At 48.5% G+C, this 19,528-nt stretch overlaps 1 protein-coding gene and 1 pseudogene across 6 annotated transcripts in view; both read right to left on the bottom strand.

Moving 5' to 3' along the window:
- Positions 1-19,528, bottom strand: part of SENP7 (SUMO specific peptidase 7) — a 183,985-nt gene that overhangs the window by 62,996 nt on the left and 101,461 nt on the right. The gene's annotated exons all lie outside the window — the stretch shown is intronic.
- Positions 11,684-11,793, bottom strand: LOC135054117 (U5 spliceosomal RNA; annotated as a pseudogene).

A 19,528-nucleotide genomic window follows, 5' to 3' on the forward strand; every position in this document is an offset into this window, starting at 1 on the left:
CCTTTCACGAATGTCTGAACTTTTGAAAGAGAGGCCAATTGTCTTTGGGAAAAAAATTGACAAGGCCGAAATCTGGACCTTGATCGACCCCAATCGAAGGCCCGCATCCACACCAGCCTGTAGAAAATGGAGAAAACGTCCCAACTGAAACTCCTCCGCAGGAGATTTCTTGGATTCACACCAAGACACATATTTTCTCCAAATACGGTGGTAATGTTTAGACGTTACTCCTTTCGTGGCCTGAATAAGAGTGGGGATGACTTCCTTGGGAATACCCTTTCGGGCTAGGTTTCGGCGCTCAACAGCCATGCCGTCAAACGTAGCCACGGTAAGTCTTGATACACGCACGGCCCCTGCTGTAGCAGGTCCACTCGAGGAGGAAGAGACCGAGGGTCTTCTATGAGCAACTCTTGAAGATCCGGGTACCAAGCCCTCCTTGGCCAGTCTGGGGCAATGAAGATTGCATGAACTCTTGTTCTTATTATCTTGAGAACTTTTGGGATCAGCGGAAGTGGAGGGAAGACATGAACACCCAATGGGCCACCAGTGCATCCACTGCTATTGCTTGAGGGTCTCTCGACCTGGAACAATATCTCTGAAGCTTCTTGTTGAGGCAAGATGCCATCATGTCTATTTGAGGAACTCCCCAAAGACTTGTCACCTCTGCGAAGACTTCTTGGTGAAGGCCCCACTCTCCTGGATGAAGATCGTGTCTGCTGAGGAAGTCTGCTTCCCAGTTGTCTACTCCCGGAATGAAAATCGCCGACAGGGCCTTTACATGTCTTTCTGCCCAGAGGAGGATCTTTGTCACCTCTGCCATTGCCGCTCTGCTTTTCATTCCGCCATGCCTGTTTGTTTATGTACGCGACTGCTGTTACATTGTCTGACTGGATCTGCACGGGATGATCTTGCAGATGATGTACCGCTTGTTGAAGGCCATTTTAAATGGCTCTCAATTCGTTTATGTGAAGGCAGGTTTCCTGACTTGACCATTTTCCTTGGAAGCTTTCCCCTTGAGTGACAGCTCCCCAGCCTCGGAGACTTGCATCCGTGGTTACCAGGAGCCAGTCCTGAATCCCGAACCTGCGTCCCTCTAGTAGGTGAGAACTGTGTAGCCACCACAGGAGCGAAATCCTGGCTTTTGACGACAGGGTTATCTTCCGGTGCATGTGTAGGTGGGAACCCGACCACTTGTCCAACAGGTCCCACTGGAATACTCTGGCATGGAATCGGCCAAATTGTAGGGCCTCGTAGGCCGCCACCACCTTTCCCAACAATCGAATGCACTGATGGATCGACACACTTGTTGGCTTTAATATCTGTTTCACCATTTTCTGGATTTCCAGAGCCTTTTCCACAGGAAGAAAAACTCTCTGAACCTCTGTGTCCAGAATCATTCCGAGGAAAGACAATCTTGTCGTCGGTTCCAAGTGTGACTTTGGAAAAATAAGATTTTAAACCTACCAGTAAATCTTTTTCTCCTAGTCCGTAGAGGATGCTGGGGACTCTGTAAGGACCATGGGGTATAGATGGGCTCCGCAGGAGACATGGGCACTCTAAGACTTTAGATGGGTGTGAACTGGCTCCTCCCTCTATGCCCCTCCTCCAGACCTCAGTTATAGAACTGTGCCCAGAGGAGACGGACAGTACGAGGAAAGGATTTTTGTTAATCTAAGGGCGAGATACATACCAGCCCACACTATACATACCGTACAACATGGTATATACTAAACCAGTTAACAGTATGAACTAAACAGCATCAGCCAGAGACTGATCTCAACTGTAACATAACCCTTATGTAAGCAACAACTATATACAAGCCTTGCAGAATTTGTCCGCACTGGGACGGGCGCCCAGCATCCTCTACGGACTACGAGAAATAGATTTACCGGTAAGTAAAATCTTATTTTCTCTAACGTCCTAGAGGATGCTGGGGACTCCGTAAGGACCATGGGGTTTATACCAAAGCTTTAGACCGGGTAGCAGAGTGCGGATGACTCTGCAGCGCCGATTGACTAAACATGAGGTCCTCATCAGCCAGGGTATCAAACTTGTAGAATTTTGCAAAAGTGTTTGAACCCGACCAAGTAGCTGCTCGGCAAAGCTGTAATGCCAAGACGCCTCGGGCAGCCGCCCAAGGAGAGCTCACCTTCCTAGTGGAATGGGCCTTTAACGGCAATCCAGCCGTAGAATGAGCCTGCTGAATCGTGTTACAGATCCAGCGAGCAATAGTCTGCTTAGAAGCAGGAGCGCCAACCTTGTTGGCTGCATACAGGACAAACAGTGCCTCAGTTTTTCTAACCCGAGCCGTCCTGGCTACATACATTTTTAAGGCCCTGACTACATCAAGGGACTTGGTATCCTCCAAGTCACCCGTAGCCACAGGCACCACAATAGGTTGGTTCATATGAAACGACGAAACCACTTTAGGCAGAAATTGAGGACGAGTCCTCAACTCTGCTCGATCCACGTGGAAAATCAGATAGGGGCTCTTGTGAGGCAAAGCTGCCAATTCGGACACTTGCCTCGCAGATGCCAAGGCCAACAACATGACCGCTTTCCACGTGAGAAATTTTAATTCAACTGTTTGAAGAGGCTCAAACCAGTGTGACTTAAGGAACTAAAACACCACGTTAAGGTCCCATGGTGCCAAAAGGAGGTTGGATGTGCAGCACTCCCTTTACAAAAGTCTGGACTTCTGGGAGAGAAGCCAATTCCTTCTGAAAGAATATAGATAAGGCCGAAATCTGCACCTTAATGGAGCCTAACTTTAGGCCCATATCCACTCCTGTCTGTAGGAAGTGGAGAAAACGACCCAGCTGAAAATCTTCCGTAGGAGCTTTCTTGGCTTCACACCAAGATACATATTTCCTCCAGATACGGTGATAGTGCTTCGCTGTTACCTCCTTCCTAGCTTTGATTAGAGTAGGGATGACTTCCCCCGGAATACCTTTCATAGCTAGGATTTGGTGTTCAACCGCCATGCCGTCAAACGTAACCGCGGTAAGTCTTGAAACACACAGGGCCCCTGCTGCAACATGTCCTCCCTGGGAGGAAGAGGCCACGGATCTTCTGTGATCATTTCCTGAAGATCTGAATACCAGGCCCTTCGAGGCCAATCTGGGACAATGAGTATTGTCTGCACTCTTGTTCGTCTTATGATTCTTAATATATTTTTGAGATAAGTGTAAGCGGAGGGAACACATAGACCGACTGAAACACCCACAATGTCACCAGGGCGTCCACCGCCACTGCCTGAGGGTCCCTCGAACTGGAACAATACGTCCGAAGCTTTCTGTTGAGGCGTGACGCCATCATGTCTATTTGAGGAAGACTCCAACGACTTGTTACCTCTGCAAAGACCTCTTGATGAAGTCCCCACTCTACTGGATGGAGATCGTGCCTGCTGAGGAAGTCTGCCTCCCAGTTGTCTACTCCCAGAATGAAGACCGCTGACAGAGCGCTTACATGATTTTCTGCCCATCGAAGAATCCTGGTGGCTTCCCCCATTGCAGCCCTGCTTCTTGTCCCGCCTTGGCGGTTTACATGCGCCACGGCTGTGACATTGTCTGACTGGATCAGAACGGGTAAGTTGCGAAGAAGATTCTCCGCCTGTTGCAGGCCGTTGTATATGGCCCTTAATTCCAGCACATTGATGTGTAGACAAGCCTCCTGGCTTGACCATATTCCCTGAAAATGTTTTCCTTGTGTGACTGCTCCCCATCCTCGGAGGCTCGCGTCCGTGGTCACAAGAACCCAATCTTGAATGCCAAACCTGCGACCCTCTAGAAGGTGAGCACTCTGGAGCCACCACAGGAGAGAGACCCTGGCCCTGGGGGACAGGCTTATCCTCTGATGCATCTGTAGATGGGACCCTGACCACTTGTCCAGAAGGTCCCACTGAAAAGTTCTCGCATGGAACCTGCCGAACGGAATGGCCTCGTAGGCCGCCACCATCTTTCCCAATACTCGAGTGCATTGATGAACTGACACTCTTTTTGGTTTCAGCAGGTCCTTGACCATGTTCTGGAGTTCCTGGGCTTTTTCCATTGGGAGAAAAACCCTCTTTTTTTCCGTGTCCAGAATCATGCCCAAAAATGACAGCCGAGTTGTCGGAACCAACTGCGACTTTGGTAGATTTAGAATCCAGCCATGTTGTTGTAGTACTCTCGGGGAGAGAGACACACGCTTTTTAGTAACTGATCTCTTGATCTTGCCTTTATCAGGAGATCGTCCAAGTATGGGGTAATTGTGACCCCCTGCTTGCGCAGGAGAACCATCATTTCCGCCATTACCTTGGTGAAAATTCTCGGGGCCGTGGAAAGCCCAAACGGCAACGTCTGAAACTGGTAATGACAATCCTGTACAGCGAATCTCAGGTACGCCTAATGAGGAGGGTATATGGGGACATGAAGGTATGCATCCTTTATGTCTAGTGACACCATAAAATCCCCCCCTTTCAGACTGGAGATCACTGCCAGGAGAGATTCCATCTTGAATTTGAACCTCTTCAAATATAGGTTTAGGGATTTTAGATTCAGAATTGGTCTGACCGAGCCATCCGGCTTCGGGACCACAAATAGGGTTGAATAAAACCCTTTCCCCTGTTGCACTAGGGGAACCCTGATAATCACTTGCTGTTGACACAGCTTTTGTATGGCCGCTGAAACTATTTCCCTCTCTGGGGGAGAAGCTGGCAAGGCCGATTTGAAAAATCGGTGTGGAGGCACATCTTCAAACTCGAGCTTGTAGCCTTGGGATACAATTACGACCACCCAAGGATCCAAATCCGGCTGAACCCAGACTTGGCTGAAGCGTCGAAGACGTGTCCCCACCGATGCGGACTCCCGTAGCGGAGCCCCAGCGTCATGCGGTGGATTTTGTAAAGTAAATAAAATCTTCGAACTCCAGCTTGTAGCCTTGGGATACAATTACGACCACCCAAGGATCCAAATCCGGCTGAACCCAGACTTGGCTGAAGAGTCGAAGACGTGTCCCCACCGATGCGGACTCCCGTAGCGGAGCCCCAGCGTCATGCGGTGGATTTTGTAGAGGCCGGGGAGGATTTTTGTTCCTGGGAACTAGCCGTAGCTGGTGTTCTTTTCCCTCTACCTCTGGCGAGGAAGGAAGAGCCACACCCCTTTCTGAACTTATGAGACAGAAAGGACTGCATCTGGTATTGAGGTGTTTTCTTCTGCTGTGGGGGGGAACGTAAGGCAAAAAAGAAGACTTACCCGCGGAAGCTGTGGAAACCAGGTCCGCGAGGCCCTCCCCAAATAAAACTTCACCCTTGTAAGGCAAAGCCTCCATATGTCTCTTTGAGTCAGCATCACCTGTCCATTGACGGGTCCACAGGGCCCTTCTAGCAGAAACTGCCATGGCATTGGCTCTTGAACCCAAAAGCCCAATATCTCTCGCAGCCTCTCTCATATATAACGCTGCATCCTTGATGTGACCTAAGGTCAACAAAATACTATCTTTATCTAGGGTGTCAATGTCAGATGACAAGTTATCAGCCCAAGCTGCAATTGCGCTACCCACCCATGCCGACGCTACTGCAGGTCTGAGCAGGGCTCCCGTAGTCGCATAAATTGATTTTAAGGTAGTTTCCTGCCTGCGATCCGCAGGATGCTTTAGGGCCGCCGTGTCCGGGGACGGTAGTGCCACCTTTTTGGACAAGCGCGTTAAGGCCTTGTCCACCGTGGGCGAGGATTCCCACCGTAACCTGTCCTTTGAGAAAGGATATGCCATAATAATTCTCTTAGGAACCTGCAGTCTCTTGTCTGGAGTTTCCCAAGCCTTTTTAAATAAAGCGTTCAGCTCAAGAGATGGGGGAAACGTTACCTCAGGCTTCTTTTCCTTAAACATGCAGACCCTCGTGTCAGGGACAGAGGGGTCCTCTGTGATATGCAAAACATCTTTTATTGCAATAATCATATACTGAATACTCTTGGCCACTCTTGGGTGCAACCTTGCATCATCATAGTCGACACTGGAGTCGGAATCCGTGTCGGTATCAGTGTATGCTATCTGGGAAAAGGGACGTTTATGGGACCCTGAAGGGTCTTGTGACACAGTAACAGCCATGGATTGACTCCCTGCTTTGTCCTTGGACTCTGCTTTGTCCAATCTCTTATGTAATAAAGCCACATTAGCATTTAAAACATTCCACATGTCCAACCAATCAGGTGTTGGCTGTGCCGACGGAGACACCACCACCATCTGCTCTGCTTCCTCCCTAGACGAGCCTTCCGCTTCAGACATGTCGACACACACGTACTGACACCCCCACACACACTGGGATATATGTATATGGGGACAGACCCAAAATAAGGCCCTTTGGAGAGGCAGAGAGAGAGTACGCCAGCACACACCCAGCGCCAGTAGATACTGAAACAAAGTCCCAGCCTGTACAGCGCTTTATATATAGAATTAGCACCAAATAAATGTGCCCCCCCTCGTTTTTGCCCCCTGTTACTTGTTCAGCAGGGGAGAGTCCGGGAGCAGCTTCTCTGCAGCATGCTGTGGAGAAAATAGCGCTGGTTAGTGCTGGAAGATCAAGCTCCGCCCCCTCGGCGGCGGGCTTCGGTCCCGCTATTTTTATTATACTGGCAGGGGATTTTTTATATACTGCCTCCGCAGCATCTATATACGTGTTCCAGTCTTATGTGAGGTAAAAATTGCTGCACAGGGCGCCCCCCCTGCACCCTTGCTGTGCCTGTGTGTGTTGTGGGGGCAATGGCGCGACCGCTGCGCGGTACCTCATGAAGATCTGAAGTCTTCTGCCGCCTTTGAAGTCTTCTTGCTTCCTATACTTACCCGGCTTCAATCTTCAGGCTGTGTGAGGAGGACGGCGGCGCGGCTCTGGGACGAACAGCAAGGACGACACATGTGTTCTGACCCTCTGGAGCTAATGGTGTCCAGTAGCCTAAGAAGCAAAGCCCATCAATCCAGGAAAGTGGATTTGCTTCTCTCCCCTCAGTCCCACGATGCAGGGAGCCTGTTGCCAGCAGTGCTCCCTGAAAATAAAAAACCTAACAAAAGTCTTTTCAGAGAAACTCAGTAGAGCTCCCCTGCAGTGCATCCAGTCTCCTCTGGGCACAGGATCTAACTGAGGTCTGGAGGAGGGGCATAGAGGGAGGAGCCAGTTCACACCCATCTAAAGTATAAGAGTGCCCATGTCTCCTGCGGAGTCCGTCTATACCCCATGGTCCTTACGGAGTCCCCAGCATCCTCTAGGATGTAAGAGAAATTTATGATCCAACCGTGATGTTGGAGTATAGACAGGGAGAGTGTGATGTTCTGTAGCAACAGCTCCCTGGATCTGAAATAATACTGACTCCTTTTTGACGAAGGAGGACCATGATCTCCGCCATCACCTTGGTGAATACCCTCGGCGCTGTGGAGAGACCGAAAAGCAACGTCTGGAATTGGTAATAGCAATCCTGTACCGCGAATCTCAGATAAGCCTGGTGGGGCGGATAAATGGGAACATGCAGGTAAGCATCCTTTATGTCTATCGACACCATGTAGTCCCCCCTCCTCCAGACTGGAAATCACTGCCCTCAGTGATTCCATTTTGAACTTGAACCGTTTCAAGTAGAGATTCAGATTTTTTAGGTTTAGGATTGGACTGACCGAGCCGTCCGGCATCGGAACTACAAAGAGGCTGAATAAAATCCCTCCCCTTGTTGTGAGAAAAGTACCAGGACTATGACCTGATCCTGACAATTTTTTAATTGCCGCTGTTACTGCTTCTCTTTCTGGAAGAGAAACTGGTAAGGTCGATTTGAAAAAATAGGATTTTGGTACTTACCAGGTAAATCCTTTTCTTTGAATCCATAGGGGGCACTGGAGTACTCTTGGGATATGGACGGGCGTAGCCGAACAAAGGCACTGAATATTTAAATTTAGGACTCTCCCCCCCCTCCATATCCCCGAGTACCTCAGTGTACTCTCTCAGTGTTTTTTACTGAGCGAACAGGAACTATATAGAGAGGTTGACAATGGAGAATACCTATAACATAACGGACAACAACAATGTTGACCCATAACCTTACTGTCAACTAAACAGTTGACACCATAACCGATAGAACTTTATAATTTGAACCAATCGGTGAAAATGTGTTACCATAAGCTCCTCTGAGCTTAATATCAATCAAGTAAAACTTGTTACCCTAAGCTCCCTTGAGCTTAAAACAACCCAGGTAAAACTGCTCTGGGTGGGCGTCCAGTGCCCCCTATGGATTCAAAGAAAAGGATTTACCTGGTAAGTACCAAAATCCTATTTTCTTTATCATCCACTAGGGGTCACTGGAGTACTCTTGGGACGTACCAAAGCTTCCCTCGTGGGCGGGAGAGCTGTTTGATACTTGTAACAGTAGGCAGGCCAAAGCTAGATGCTGATGGCGCCACCATTCATAACGTGTAAACGTGCACAAACGTGGTGCACTGAAGGCTATGTAGCCGCGTCGTAGACACTCCACGACCCGCTGGGTCTGACATTCCCACAGAACCTGTGGGATGAGCTATTACTGACGTAGACGATTGTAACTTAGCCTTAAAGTAAGCCTGACTTGTAGTCATTATTATTATCCAACTGGATAATGTCTGCTGAAAAACTGGCTAACCCCAGTTGGCAGTATCATAGAGAACAAACAACGTATTCATCTCACGTACTGTAGACGTTCGGGACATATATAAACGCGTAATGCGTGTAGCACATTCAGAATTCTAGAATGTGCTGTCCACACATGAACCACTATTGGTATATTGATGTGAAGAATACGAAAGCGGAATTCGTCCGAAGATCTGCTTTATCATGAGAAAACTCAAATACGGTGGCTTGGAAAACAAGGCACTCAAATATGAAAGCAAAACCCTTGCCGAAGCCAAGGCTAGAAGGAAAATGTTTTCCAAAGTGAGAAACTTAATCCCCCTTTGTTGTAAGGGTTCAAAATATGAAAACTATAAGAAATCTGAACCCAACTTCAAGCCACCTGGCCACCTGGCGCTGTAGGTGGGATAAATAGAGTCTTGAACTTTGATGACACCTTGTAGAAAAGTGTGTACAGACGTAATAGAGGCAAACGTCTTTGAAAATAAGTTTACCACACAGATACCTGCACCCTTAGTGCAGATAAACGCAGTTTTCCATTCCACCCCGTTTAACAGAATACGGGTAACTTGAAGGATGATGTCGGAAACTTCCGAGGTCTACCACACGAAATTTTGTAATAATGAGCTGCCTAAAGCGGCTTACTAGCTCGTAACCTGGTTGGTATAACCGATACTGTAACGCTCTATTTCTTAAGAGGGCGGTCTGAACCCTCACTCCGTCAACCGCAGCTGCGGTACATGGGTAATAGGTACATTGTAACTATGGTTAAAAGAACGTTCCCTGATGTAACAGGTTGGACGTATTATGAGCGGCCCAAGATCGTGTGCCAGTATTCCTTGGAGATTCGAGAAGCAAGCTCTCCGAAACCCATGAGATATCACCAGTATGACTGTGACGAACTGTCTTATGATCCGTTTTGGCAACGGAAAAAGCAGCGGAAAATGGTGGAGCCAGATACACGATGCTGAATGACCACATGAATGTGAAACACTCCACTGCCACTGCCCTTGTGATCTGTTGTTTTGTACACATACTGAGCTTTTGTAATTTGGCGAGATGCCATCATGTATACCTGAGGGTAACCCCCTTCTGTGGACTCACATATGAAACACCTCTGGATTTAATGTCCAGTTTTCAGGATCCCAATCCTGACGGGTGAGATCATCTGTCTAACAGATGTGCAGTCACGGAATGATCTCTTGACATTTTCACATAATGGTGTTCTGAGCCATTGAGGATTTGAGTTACCTGCCGCATTGCCATGCGGCTTCTTGGTTCTCCCTGGTTGTTGTGTATGCAACTCCCGTTGCCTTGTCTGACTGCCTTGGTCAGACTGAAAACGAAGCATGTAGTGCATTGTAAAATGCACGGAGTTCCAGGACTTTTATCGACAGCAATCTGTCGTGCTTTTAGAACCTCTTTTTTAACTACAACTCCTGAACCTCTGAGACTGTCGTCCAGAGTATATACACCCTCGGCCCTCTGTGGGAAACGCGAGTGAAGGCCGGCGAACTTAAAGCGCTTTGAAACACATCATTATTTTTAACAGGCGAATACACCAATGTATCGCTAGTGTGCGTGTTTAGCACTAATTACTAGATGTGTAGTAGGTAAATGTCTTTGATTTACCGTATTTATAATCTTACCTAGGAATCGCTTTGAACATGATCTGCCACCGCAGTATACATTAGTAGCGCAAATTAGAGGAACTGTGTTGAGACAGAGTTTTTATGAGCAGATCATCTAAGTTAGAGGCACTCTGGTGATACAGAGTTCTAACGAGCAGATAGTCTAAGTATGGAAAGATTGTCACTGTCAGGACTCTGAGATGAGCTACCACCAACATCACTCTGGTAAATACCCGAGGCGTTGACCAGAAACCAAACGGTAGACCTGAAATGGTTAATAGTTGTGGCGTTTTGCCAAGGTTAGAACCTATTAACAACCAGAATGGGTAAATACGCATTGTGAAGATCAAATGCAATTATGCAATGTTGTGGCTCCAATATGCAAATGCTAACCGCAGAAAATCCATTTTCAAACTGCATTAAGTGACTTGCTGTTTGTTCCCCCAAACAGAGGGGAATAAGTAACCCTGACTCTGCTGGTGTACTACTGACTGGATATAAAACAGCTGAAAACCAGCAGAGACTAAATGGCAACCTGCCAAATCTGTAAATAGCTGAGACCTCATGAGTTGATGTTTCCCGCAATGTAACGTGTAAAGACGCGCTCCACAATAGGAACATGTAGATGGCCTAAGAGGTCATCAAGCCACTGGCTTGCAGACTATAGCGTCTTTACAAGGCGTGACTGTTTTTGTTTTAAAAAACTGAAGTCTAAAGGAATTAAACGCCGGCACAAGTATTTCCGTTTTGATACTGGCTGCAGTAATGTCAAATTTAAGACCAACAAGCTATGGCCTTGTCATGGTTAAACTAGCGACGATGAAAGTGACCGGCGTTAGCAGAAGCTTTACAGCTATACTCTGCAGCTTCTTTAAACCGTGATCGTCCCTGTTTCCATACATATAGTCTAGTAACTGAAATGTATTCTTTGACACAGACGCATTTACCAATGGCGGATCGCGTCATTTTGGAAACGATTAAATAGAGCTTAGAGTGTACTCAGTCTCTGTACAAATAAAGACAGTGACGCACTGGGATTTAGCAATGTATGTTGTCAAAAAACCCCTACTATATGCGTGCTGTGTAATGCACCCTTCTCACTCGTAGTTATTGGTGTGAGATCTGACATAGAATCGTGCATTAAATTATAAGACCAGTTAAATAAACACCCTGGTACCCAAAGGGAATTGGCCCTTTGAAACGACTGTCTTTAGTTAGAGCAGGCGGAGTATCCGAGACTCGGATTTTTACCGCTCTTTAAATTTGAATTGCCAATGTTAACATAGGATCTTTAAAATTATTTTTAGTCTGCGCTAGAGCCTTACTCGCTATGCAGACAGACCCCAAAATAGGCAACGAACAGACACTTGCACGACTTATTGAAGTTCTTTTGTGTCATATATATATTTTTATTGCTGAAAAGCATATTAAAGGCAGCCGTAGCCAGGCATCAAAAAATTATATGAAACTCATGGTTGTTTCTCTCTACGGAAATCTTTAGTAAAAGGCGAAAGATTTATTCTCTCTGAAGAGAAACCAGAGTATTCTTTATGTGAAAAGTTCACATGGCCATGTGCAATCCGAACCAAATTCCCACTAACACCCCTTCGCCTCTAGTGGCTTAGAGATGTAGGGCAGGAATGTTCCAGAATTATGTGAAAACCTGAACAAAAAATTCCCACTAACACCCCTGCGCCTCCTTGTGGAGTAGAGGCGTATGGCCGGAATGTTCTGGAATTATAAACTGGAAGAAACAGTAATGATTAAACTGGCCCTCCATGCCATGCATACACTGAAAATCACATGACAGGATTCCTGCTGCAGTGTTAATATATATGCTTAATAGCCTATTATACAGTTAATATAGGCTTAATAGCCTATTAAACTGTGATAATCATTTTAGCTTCCCAGTTAATAGAAACACTGTTGTATTAACATTATATGGTAACCATAACAGAAAAAACAGGAAGCATGTTAAAAATGCCTGTGTTTACATCAGAAACATAGTTTAGGTTATTAGCTTAAAAGTGAACAGCCTATCTTATTATCCATGCAGCCTTTATGGTGCTGCTGCTATGGCATTTACTCCCCCTCACCCTTGCAGCTGCGCTGCTTGTGTTACCTGCAGCGGACGGGAGCGGGTGCAGGGAGCCAAGATGAAGCAGGGAAGCGCTGCTGTAAAGTGCCGGGGAGCTGTGGTCCGGACGAACGGCAGCGCCCTTCATCCTACAGCAGTGGCCGGGTAATCAGCGGCGGCTGCGGTGGCGCTGGGAGAGCGGCCGGCGTCTTTGAGTGACGTGCGGCCGCTCAGAGCTGTGTCCCCGCTAGCGCCTTTCATCCTACAGCAGTGGCCGGGTAATCAGCGGCGGCTGCGGTGGCGCTGGGATAGCGGCCGCTCAGAGCTGTGTCCCCGGTAGCGCCTTTCATCCTACAGCAGTGGCCGGGTAATCAGCGGCGGCTGCGGTGGCGCTGGGAGAGCGGCCGGCGTCTTTGAGTGACGTGCGGCCGCCTAGAGCTGTGTCCCCGCGATCTCGTAAAGTGGCTGGCTCGGCTGGTTACAGCGTGTCTAATCAGCGGCGGCGAGCAGCGGCGGGTGCCTGTACTAACGGCTCTCTCATGTAATCAGCGCAGTAAAGTAATACCTTTTCCCCACACAGCAGGGCGGCAGCGTGAGCTGACCGTCCTTACACCCCACCATACCTTGTTTCAGTTTGACGGGCTTTCCTGGCTGTGACGGGGCTTCTTTCTTGTAAGCTCCGTCTCATCTTGGCTGTGACTGGGCTTCTTTTGTAAGCTCAGTCCAGCGTGGCTGTGACTGTGACGGGGCTTCTGCTGAATGCTCCGTCCCTCCAGCTCTTTGTCTCTTCTTGGCTGTGACGGGGTTTTCTGTAAGCTCCGTCCAGCTTGCAGGAGACAGTGGCTGCCTGTGGCTGTGAGGGTGCTCTTTGTGAGGACCGACACGCCATGCGCTGCCTTGCAGCGCCTGTGGCTGTGAGGGTGCTCTTTGTGAGGACCGACACGCCATACGCTGCCTTGCAGCGGCACCATCCCGGACCCAAGTTTTTCAAGAAACTGGGACGGGAAGTGTAAAAATTAAAAATAAAAATAAAAAATTTAATAAAATCTTCTCAAATGTGGGCATTCCCACAAGCCGATGTTCATGCTGTGAGCACCGAAAAAACACTGAGAGAGTACACTGAGGTACTCGGGGATATGGAGGGGGGGGGAGAGTCCTAAATTTTAATATTCAGTGCCTTTGTTCGGCTACGCCCGTCCATATCCCAAGAGTACTCCAGTGACCCCTAGTGGATGATAAAGAAATCGGCATGGAGGAAGTTCTTGAAACCCCAGCTTGTACCCCTGGGACACTATTTGTAAAACCCATGGATCCAGGCCAGATTGAATCCAACCTTGACTGAACAGTTTCAGACGTGCCCACACCCGAGCGGCCTCCCGCAAGGGAGCCCCAGCGTCATGCTGTAGATTTGGCAGAAGTAGGTGTTGACTTCTGTTCCTGGGATCCTGAAGCCGCTGTGGACTTCTTTCCCTTTCCCCACCTGCAAAGAAGGGGTAACCTTTGGCCTTTTTGTATTTATTGGGCCGAAAGGACTGCATGTGCGAGTGATATGTATTTTTTGCCGGTGCCGGAGCAGAAGGCAAAAAGGTTGTCTTACCTGCGGTAGCCGCTGAGACTAACGCATCCAGTCCATCACCAAATAAGGCCTCACCTTTATACGGGAGAGCCTCCATATTCTTTTTGGAATCTGCATCCGCGTTCCACTGGCGAATCCACAACGCCCGCCTAGCCGATACTGCCATGGTAGCGGCTGTTGAACCCAAGAGTCCAATATCTTTCAAGGCTTCTAGCATGTATGCGGCAGCGTCCTTGATATCTCCTAACTTAAGGAGTATCTCATCTTTATCAATCGTGTCAATCTCTGATGACAAGCTTTCTGACCATTTTTCAATAGCGCGACTCACCCACGCGCAAGCAATTGTGGGCCTGAGCAGCGTACCATTGGCAACATAAATGGATTTTAATGTAGTCTCCATTTTGCAGTCTGCCGGCTCCTTTAGTGAAGCCATCCCAGGTGCAGGGAGAATCACTTTCTTTGTCAACCTGGACAGTGCACTGTCTAACACCGGGGGTGACTCCCACTTTTTTCTGTCCTCTGTAGGGAAAGGATAAGCCATCTGAATCCTCTTGGGAATACGAAATTTCTTTTCGGGATTCACCCACACCCCTTCAAAGAGAGTATTTAGCTCGTGGGAAGGAGGGAAAGTAACCTTAGATTTCTTTTCTTTATAAAAATAGGCCTTCTCCTGAGGTACAGGAGTGGTGTCTGTAACTTCCAGAACCTCCCTTATAGCCACAATCATATATTGTATATTTTTCGCCAATTTATGATCTATTTCCCTGGAGTCGCTATCGTTGACACAGGAATCCGTGTCGGTATCGGTATTTACAATATTTGCAAACAGTCTCTTATGTGACCCAGAGGGGTCGCCTGCGGGTGAAAGAACAGAACCCTGAAAAATCACATCTTCCACAGATTTTCTCCAGCATTCTGCATGAGATTCAGACTTATCTAACCTCCTATTGATATGATGCATACTATCACGTATTTCTTTCACCCATGCAGGCTCTTGGTGTGCCGGCAGCGCCACCACATTACAACTCTGTGTCCCTAAAGTGGCTTCCTCCGGGGAAGAACTCCCTGTCTCAGACATGTCACACTCGAGCAACAACACACACACAGACACTCTGGGACTTATAGGGGACAGACCCACAGTAAAATCTGTCAGAGGGACACAGTTTAGGAGCAGCCAGTTCACAACCCCAGCGCCAGTATATAATGCCTGTGAACACAAAATGCCCATTGACATGCAGTGCTGTTTCACAATGTAAATACACCTGTAAAGCACCAAAATCGCTGTGCCCCCCCTTGTTTTGCACCCTGATACTTGTAGTCAGAAGTGGAGGAGGACCAGCGTTGTCTCTGCAGCCTGAGGAGAGAAAGAAAATGGCGCTGAGCAGTGTGCTGGCTGACTGAGGAGGAAGCTCCGCCCCCGCAATGGCGCAATTTCACCTCAGAGATTTTCATATAATATTTATACTGGCGGGAGTAGGGCTGTGCCTGGGCATCTTATGCCCCCTTTTAGCCAGTTTGTAAGGTATTTTGCTGCCCAGGGTGCCACTCCCCCCCCCCCACGCGCCCTGCACCCTGCAGTGCCTGTGCGTGTGGGCAGCAATGGCGCGCTGCGCTCCCGCCAGCCGTGCGGTACCTTTAGCCGTCACTATGTTAATTGAAGATCTATCTTCTTACACTCACCTGTCTTCTGACTTCTGGCTCTGTGAGGGGGGTGACAGCGTGCTGTGGGAGTGAGCATCTAGACACGGCTAGCGTTCAGTACCCTTCAGGAGCTAATGGTGTCCTGTCAGCCAGAAGCAGAGCCATGAAACTCTTTAGGAAGTTGGTTCCTACTTCTGCCCCCTCAGTCCCACGAAGCAGGGAGACTGATGCCAGCAGTTCTCCCTGAAAATAAAAAACCTAACATAAGTCTTTTCAGAGAAACTCAGTAGAGGTCCCCTGGAGTGCATCCAGTCTGCCTGGGCACATTTCTAAAACTGAGGTCTGGAGGAGGGGCATGGAGGGAGGAGCCAGTTCACACCCTTTGAAAAGTCTTAAAGTGCCCATGGCTCCTGCGGAACAGTCTATACCCCATGGTCATGAAGTGGACCCCAGCATCCTCTAGGACGTATGAGAAAAGCTTATTTTAAACAAATTTATCCGTTCTATTAGGGAATTACAGACTACAATTCTAGACTATATCTATTTTGATCGTCAGAGGACGGAGATATCCTGGCCTCTTTGCTGTATCTGCAGCGGCTGGCTTGCGCGACCCCATGGGTCCTGCAGCTGGCCTATGGTGTTGCAGATGATCCGATGCCGAGTCCTAGGATGCAGCTCGGGGATGTGACGCCTCCTGCTGCATTACCATATTAGTGCTATCGCTGCTGCTTCCACACCTGAATCCGGCCCCCCGTGCTATAGAAAGCAGTAGCTTACATAAATAGAAGTATTGCTATTTCTCATATTGCTGTTAACTAGATATAGGGGTATATTCAATTGGTGTAGAAAACTGCCGTCTGTCGAAAAGACGGCAGTTTTTGACTTTTTAAGGTTGAATCTTGATTCGGCCTATTCAGTCCTATTCGACAAGTCGATGAATTCAACTTGTCGAAAAGCATGTGCATGCAGAATAGCTGCCGATCCACGTGCTTGTGTCGAAAACGGGGCGGTTTTGGCCCCCTTTTCGACCATCTCATTCCGACATAAAAAAATGTCGGACTGAGATGAGGATTTGAGCAGGAGAGGGGGTAGAGCCGCAGGGAGATGGGGGACAGCCGCGGGCATATAGGGGAGATCAGCGCTACAGCACAGCGCTGCAGCAGGATGTCTCACAGCCGCGCCGCTCATGGCAGTGTCCACCCGGCTCCAGCAAGTGCGGTCACGCTTGCTGGAGCCGGGTGGACACTGCTGTGAGGTCGGGCGGCTGTGTGACATCCTCCTGCAGCGCTACTGTAGCGCTGATCTCCTCCGTCTGCCGGCGGCTGTCCCCGCTGGTCTCCCCGCAGCTCACTCCCCCTCTCCTCTTCTGGGTCCCTCATTTCAATTCGACTTGAAAAAGTCGAATTGAGATGAGATTGAATAGGGGTTGTCGGATCCATTCCAACAAATGCATGTCGGAATGGATCCGACGCTAATTGAATATACACCATAATGCATTTAGCACCCTAAAGCGCATCACATATATGCAATTATCATCTCATCTTCTCAGAAGAGCAATATTTTAGAAGTAAATTTAAAAACAATGAAATGACTAAAGTGTATGGTTTTACTCTTAGCATGTACATAGGTATTGAAGTCAGCAATATAATAAATAAGATTTTACTTACCGATAAATCTATTTCTCGTAGTCCGTAGTGGATGCTGGGGACTCCGTCAGGACCATGGGGAATAGCGGCTCCGCAGGAGACAGGGCACAAAAGTAAAAGCTTTAGGATCAGGTGGTGTGCACTGGCTCCTCCCCCTATGACCCTCCTCCAAGCCTCAGTTAGGATACTGTGCCCGGACGAGCGTACACAATAAGGAAGGATTTTGAATCCCGGGTAAGACTCATACCAGCCACACCAATCACACTGTACAACCTGTGATCTGAACCCAGTTAACAGCATGATAACAGCGGAGCCTCTGAAAAGATGGCTCACAACAATAATAACCCGATTTTTGTACCAATAACTATGTACAAGTATTGCAGACAATCCGCACTTGGGATGGGCGCCCAGCATCCACTACGGACTACGAGAAATAGATTTATCGGTAAGTAAAATCTTATTTTCTCTAACGTCCTAGTGGATGCTGGGGACTCCGTCAGGACCATGGGGATTATACCAAAGCTCCCAAACGGGCGGGAGAGTGCGGATGACTCTGCAGCACCGAATGAGAGAACTCCAGGTCCTCTTTAGCCAGGGTATCAAATTTGTAGAATTTTACAAACGTGTTCTCCCCCCGACCACGTAGCTGCTCGGCAGAGTTGTAATGCCGAGACCCCTCGGGCAGCCGCCCAGGATGAGCCCACCTTCCTTGTGGAATGGGCATTTACATATTTTGGCTGTGGCAGGCCTGCCACAGAATGTGCAAGCTGAATTGTACTACACATCCAACTAGCAATCGTCTGCTTAGAAGCAAGAGCACCCAGTTTGTTGGGTGCATACAGAATAACAGCAAGTCAGTTTTCCTGACTCCAGCCGTCCTGGAAACCGATCTTTTCAGGGCCCTGACAACATCTAGCAACTTGGAGTCCTCCAAGTCCCTAGTAGCCGCAGGTACCACAATAAGCTGGTTCAGGTGAAACGCTGACACCACCTTAGGGAGAAACTGGGGACGAGTCCGCAGCTCTGCCCTGTCCGAATGGACAATCAGATATGGGCTTTTGTGAGACAAAGCCGCCAATTCTGACACTCGCCTGGCCGAGGCCAGGGCCAACATCATGGTCACTTTCCATGTGAGATATTTCAAATCCACAGATTTGAGCGGTTTAAACCAATGTGATTTGAGGAATCCCAGAACTACGTTGAGATCCCACAGTGCCACTGGAGGCACAAAAGGGGGTTGTATATGCAGTACTCCCTTGACAAACTTCTGGACTTCAGGAACTGAAGCCAATTCTTTCTGGAAGAAAATCGACAGGGCCGAAATTTGAACCTTAATGGACCCCAATCTGAGGCCCATAGACACTCCTGTTTGCAGGAAATGCAGGAATCGACCGAGTTGAAATTTCTTCGTGGAGCCTTCCTGGCCTCACACCACGCAACATATTTTCGCCACATGTGGTGATAATGTTGTGCGGTCACGTCCTTCCTGGCTTTGACCAGGGTAGGAATGACCTCTTCCGGAATGCCTTTTTCCCTTAGGATCCGGCGTTCAACCGCCATGCCGTCAAACGCAGCCGCGGTAAGTCTTGGAACAGACATGGTACGTGCTGAAGCAAGTCCCTTCTTAACGGCAGAGGTCATGAGTCCTCTGTGAGTATCTCTTGAAGTTCCGGGTACCAAGTCCTTCTTGGCCAATCCGGAGCCACGAGTATAGTTCTTACTCCTCTACGTCTTATAATTCTCAATACCTTGGGTATGAGAAGCAGAGGAGGGAACACATACACCGACTGGTACGCCCACGGTGTTACCAGAACGTCCACAGCTATTGCCTGAAAGTCTCTTGACCTGGCGCAATACCTGTCCAGTTTTTTGTTCAGGCGGGACGCCATCATGTACACCTTTGGTCTTTCCCAACGGTTCACAATCATGTGGAAAACTTCCCGATGAAGTCCCCACTCTCCCGGGTGGAGGTCGTGCCTGCTGAGGAAGTCTGCTTCCCAGTTGTCCACTCCCGGAATGAACACTGCTGACAGTGCTATCACATGATTTTCCGCCCAGCGAAGAATCCTTGTAGTTTTTGCCATTGCCCTCCTGCTTCTTGTGCCGCCCTGTCTGTTTACGTGGGCGACTGCCGTGATGTTGTCCCACTGGATCAATACCGGCTGACCTTGAAGCAGAGGTCTTGCTAAGCTTAGAGCATTATAAATTGCCCTTAGCTCCAGTATATTTATGTGGAGAAAAGTCTCCAGACTTAATCACACTCCCTGGAAATTTTTTCCCTGTGTGACTGCTCCCCAGCCTCTCAGGCTGGCCTCCGTGGTCACCAGCATCCAATCCTGA

This window comes from Pseudophryne corroboree, chromosome 2 (assembly GCF_028390025.1).
Source record: "Pseudophryne corroboree isolate aPseCor3 chromosome 2, aPseCor3.hap2, whole genome shotgun sequence".
Lineage (NCBI taxonomy): Eukaryota > Metazoa > Chordata > Amphibia > Anura > Myobatrachidae > Pseudophryne > Pseudophryne corroboree.